Raw genomic sequence first — 5,758 nt, 5'->3', positions numbered from 1 at the left:
CAGCAGGAAGAGAGAGAGGTCGAAGACTTTTCCCACTCCCTCTGCTGGGCCACAGTTTGGCTGTGGCTGCATCCCTCTCCCAGGGTCCCCCGTCCTGTCGGGCAGCCCCTTCCACAGCTCCTGATCTGTGATTCTGGTACCCAGTGCCCTCCTCTGGCCCACAGGGCTAGAGGTGGTTACAACGTGCTGCTTTCACTAGTCTCTGGTGCATCGCCATCCTCTACCAGGTCCTTTCATTATTTCTCCAAAGATGATTTACAAACAGCCGACAAGCACATGAAAAGATGCTCAGCACCATTCATCATTAGAGAAATGCAAATCAAATTCATGATGAGCTAGTACTTCACACCCATGAGGGTGGCTACTATCCAAGAAACAAAATAACAAGTGTTGGCGAGGATGTGGGGAAATTGGAACCCTTGTGCGCTGTGGGTGGGACTGTAGAATGGTGTGGCTGATGTAGAAAACAGTAGAGTGGTTCCTCAAAAAACTAAAAATAGAATTACCATATGATCCAGCAATCCCAATTCTGGGCATATATGTTCAAAATAATTGAAAGCAAGGTCTCAAAGAGATGCCTGGAACCCCGTGTTCATAACAGCATTATTCACAATAGCCAAGAGGTGGAAGTCACCTCAATGCTCACGGACAGATGAATGCATAAAGAAAATGTGGTACATACATACAATAGAATATTGTTCAGCCTTAAAAAGGGAGGAAATCCTGCCATATGCGACAAGGATGAACCTCAAGAACCTTAGGCTAGTGAAATCAGTCAGTCACAAAAAGACATTCGTGTAATTCCACTTTCTTTTTTGTTTGTTTGTTTTTTGAGATGGAGTCTTGCTCTGTTACCCAGGCTGGAGTGCTGTGGCATGATCTCAGCTCACTGCAACCTCCGCCTCTTAAGTCAAGCGACTCTATGCCTCAGCCACCCGAGTAGCTGGGATTATAGCCGTGCGCCACCACGCCTGGCTAAATTTTTTTTTGTCTTTTTAGTAGAGACAGGGTTTCGCCATGTTGGCCAGGCTGGTCTCGAACTGCTGACCTCAGGTGATCCACCTACCTCGGCCTCCCAAAGTCCTGGGATTACAGGTGTGGTCACTGTGCCCGGCCTGTGTGATTCCTCTTCTACGAGGTACCTAGAGTCATCAAAGTCATAGAGACAGAAAGTAGAATGGTGGTTGCCAGGGGCTGGGGGAGGGGAAATGGGGAGTTGTTTAATGGGTACAGTCTCGGTTTTACAGGGTGAAAAAGGTCTGGAGATCCTCAAACAATATGAACATACTTATATATGAATATACTTAAAAATATACTGTGGAATGATACACTTAAAATGGTTAAGATGGTTTTTAAAAACTATCAAATTGTATGTTTTGAATATGTACAGTTTATTGTGTGCCAATTATACCTCAATAAAACATTTTTAAAGTCCCTTCATTAAACTCTCTTCAGGAAAACTGGTGGTTCCCAAACCTGTGTGCATATTAGAATGTTCTGGGATCTTTTAAAAATTCCCAGTCCCAGGCCACTCCCCAGAGCCATTAAACCACAACCGCTGGGAGTAGGATACAGGCAGCAGGAGTATCTGATACGCCCCAGGGAATTCCAACACACAATGACACCCACAGAATTGCATCCTTCAACTGGGCCATGTGTTTCTTTGTCAAGAATCTGCATAATTAGCTACTTCTTAGGCTTATTGTGAGGATTAAAGGGGATAGTGAGTGCAAAGCATTTCGCACAGCTGCTGGCACCTACAGCACTTATACAATGCACTGAAAACATCGTTGGTGGTGTTGTTATTGTTATTAGTATTATTTCTCTGGGACCCCAGGTTGCTGTGGGTCTCAGAGATAAAACAGAGGAAGGTAGAGACGGTATCAGGACCAAAAGCAGGGTAAGACGGGAAAGCAAGCAGGGCAGGAAGGAGGGGTGCACTCAGAGGCAGAGAAAGAGGGGAATTCCGTGCTGGCTGGGGAACCTGGGTTGCAAGACTGTGAGGGCAAGAGGATGGCAGATCTGCCATGATGCCAGGAAGTGCCTACCTCCAGGGGCTGCTGCCAGGCAGTGGGCACCACTCAGAGGCTCCAGAAAACACTGGGTGACACCCAGGGCCATGGAAGAGTTGGTCCAGGAAGCAGCAGGCCTGCAATGTACATATGCTTACCACTTAAGGACTTTTAGCTGGTCTGCCCTTGCGGGGCCCCTTCTAATTCTTCAGGGGTCCCTAGCCACCCTTGGCAGCTGTGGCAGGCCCTCTCTCAGCCTCTCCTCTGGGCTCCCTGGTCTGAGGCAACTACGGACTGCCACCTCCGCTTACCTCCAAGTGTCTGCCCTGGGGCCCTTCACCTTGCTGGGCTGGCCGTGGTTGGAGGGCAGGGGGCGCTGGCCTCAGGGAGGGAGGGAGACCACATTCCCTCCCTTGGTTGCCACGTGGGAACTGGAAGATGGTGAAAGGCCATGATATTGAGGTTCACCAAGATGGTGAACTCTTCCGGCCAGCAAAGGATTCTGGTCAAGGAAGTGGAGCCACCAGCCCAGCCTGGATTTTCTGCCCCACAATGGTAGGCCAGGCATCCATTCCAAAAAACATTTCCTAAGCCCCCACTACATGCCCGGCCTGGGGCCCTGAGATCTGATAGTGAATAAGACGCCCTGGCAGAGCTCAGGTCTGGCTGGAGGGAGCAGGAGTGTGGCAGGAAGGAGAGGCCCCCTTGGCAGAGCAGCCAGGGGCAGACAGACAGGGCTCACATCCCAGCTCTGCTCGGTACCAGCTGCAGGTCTTGGGAGAAGTCGATCTACCTCTCCAGCCTCAGTTTTGTCTTCTACAAAAGAGGGTGACAAACCCAGCCTCACAGAGCTGCTGCTGGAGGGAATGAGACAAGATGACAGGAGGGCCCCGTTTGGCACCACTTGGAGTTCCTTCCAGGAATGAGGAGCGAAGAGCAGGCGCCTCCACCCGGGTTCCAGCACAGGACGCTTGCAGGAGCCTGAGCTGCAGATGGGAGAGGCAGCTCTCTGTGGACAGAGCTGTAGCCAGAGGCCAGCTCCCGGGGCTCTAAGAATCACAAATCCACAGCAGCAAATCCTCCTCCAGAGCCTGGAGCCTGGGTGCCCGGGTCCCCACACTGCTGGCTACTGATAGCGCTGGGTGAATGTGGGCAGTCCCTTCCCCAGTCTGGAGTCCCCCTTCCGCCTGTGTCCAGCAGAGCTCAGGCTGGACACCAACGAACCCTCCAGCAATGACATTCCGGAAAAACAGAAAGCCCTCATGATCCCTTCTTGCAGGTGGGAAATTAGAGGCCTAGGAAGGACAGTCTATTCAAGGGCACACAAGTTCACACAGCAGAGTCAGAAGTAGAAGCCAGATCTCCTGACTCCAAATCCATAGCACCTGTCCACACGAGCGCCTCTCCAAAGGCTTGTGCCACGGGATGAGCCAGAGTACCGAGAAACTCAGTTAGAAGGTGTGGCTTCTTCTCTAAGGGACTCCTTGACAAAGCTCTCAGCTCCAATGAGGTAACCAGCATCCCCCTCCAAATATCCTCCAAGATCTAGAGAAGTCACTCCTTTGCTCAAGAACCTTCCACAGCTCTCCATCACCCAGTGAACATCTCACCCAGCATCCAGGGTCCCAACCTTCCTCTCCAGCGGCTCCCCCTGGTTCCCCCACCTTTGCCTTCCATCCTGGTCACCACACAGTAACGACTGTCCCCTCTCCTGGCCTTTCTGATTCTGGTCCCCCATCCTAGAATTTCCCTGCTCCTTCCTTTAAGACCACCTGAAGGTCACCTCCTCCAGGAAGCCTTCCTGCTCCCCAGGTTAAGCATGGCCTCTCCCTCCCCTAGGCTACCAGAGGAGGTAGCCTCTGGCTATATCTGAGTACCTCATGTGCCCATCTGTCTCCCCTACGAGATGGGGAAATACCTGGGTGCAGAGTTTAAGAAACGCCCACTTCTTGTCATCTTCTCATCCTCTGCGCCAAGAATTGAAAGAGGAAGGGCTAAGTGACTCCTGGGGCCCTGAGCCCACAACAGGATGAATAAACAGGGACTGTTTGGTGCCCATTTGGGACACAATTCCAGGCCAGAGGTGGCTAGAGGCTGGGCCTGGCGCCCAAACACAGGCGTTGATCCCGCCTCCAACGGCTGTTTCTGTTTTCCTTTTCCCTGGGCAGAGGCTGTGGGGGCCTTCTGGGCCACAGCTGGTTTCTATTGCATCAAGGCTCAAAAAAGCCCTGAGCATATTTTTAGAGAGAAGGGGAAAAAAAGAATCTTTTCTTCCCTGACCCAAGATGAGGGCTTGCTCCAATTTTCCATCTGCTCTCTTTTCTGGGTGGAGCTGGCCGGGAAGTTTCTCTGCAGGGGGATCCTTCAGGACGGCGGTTTGTGAGCTCATAGTTAGGGCAGAATGAGAGGCTGCCGGCACGACGCCCGCCTCCCTCCCCGACACACATACAAACACAAATGTGCACACACACACACAACCTCGGGCATGTGATGTGGAGAGGAGAGCCATATGCCTGAGTGAGAACAGTGGAGGAGCAAGAGGGACTTGGAGCCACCAGTGGCTCCAGCCCAATCTCCCACTGGAAGCGGTAGCTGAATGGTGGCCTGAACCAGGGATTGCTGTACTTGCACTCCAGAGCCCTGGGATGTGCCGCATTCCCACTGGGCTGCCTGGATCCAGAAGACCTGGGCACATCTGGGACTGGAATACAGAACGTGTTTGATGCATCTTTGAATGGCTGGTTTTCAATTGTCTAAAGATTCTGTTGGGAGGAATGAAAGACCAAATCATTTTAAGATTCTCTGAACTCTTAGAGCTTTTGTTGAAATGCATTTTCTCAATCAAAAGATACTAAATGCACCAGCGCTCTGCTGGTGTGTGTGTGTGTGTGTGTGTGTGTGTGTTTGTGGTGTGACGTGTGTAAATCTGTGAGTGAGGTATGTGTATGTCCCCTATTTGTATAACATATATGGTGTATGTGTTGTGTTATGTGGTTGTGTGTTGTGTTTCTATGTGTATCGTGTGTATTCGTAGTATAATTTGTGTTGTGTATGTGTGTGGTGCATGTGTTTGACATATGTTTTATATAAGATGGGGTGTATATGTGTGTCGTATGTGTTTGAAATGTACTGTGTGTGTGTTGTGTCTGTATGATGCATGCTGTGTGTTTGATGCATGCTTTGTGTGTGATGTGTGCTGTGCCTATGTGTGTTGTACGTGTCAATGTATGTTGTGTGTGTTGTGTGTTTGATGTATGCTGTATGTATAAGTGTGTGTTGTGTCTGACGTGTGTTGTGTAGCATATGTGCCATGTGTGCTGTGTGTCTGACACAGGCTGTGTCTCTAATGTGTGTTGTGTGTCTGATGTGGGCGTGTGTGGATGCTGTAATCAGAGGCCATTCTTGGTACCAGCCAGAGGCACGTCTGGAACTGGGGGAGGGGCTGTGTAGGGGAGAGTGTCCCTGCTTCCCCCAGCACACTTTTCAAAGTGGCACCTTTTAGAGATGCTCCAGGCCAATCTGTTGAGCAAAGCACCATGGGGAGAGAAAGTAGATGGAGGAAAAGAGTCCTTTTCTTTTTTTTTTTTTTGAGACAGGGCTCTGTTGCCCAGACTGGAGTGCAGTGGCGTGATCTGGGCTCACTGCAACCTCTGCCTCCTGGGTTCAGGCGAGTCTCCTGCCTCAGCCTCCCGAATAGCTGGGATTACAGGCGTGCGCCACCACACTTGGCTACTACCAATTTTATG

This window comes from Nomascus leucogenys, chromosome 8, assembly GCF_006542625.1.
Source record: "Nomascus leucogenys isolate Asia chromosome 8, Asia_NLE_v1, whole genome shotgun sequence".
In the NCBI taxonomy this organism is placed as follows: domain Eukaryota; kingdom Metazoa; phylum Chordata; class Mammalia; order Primates; family Hylobatidae; genus Nomascus; species Nomascus leucogenys.
This window is presented reverse-complemented; position numbering follows the sequence as displayed.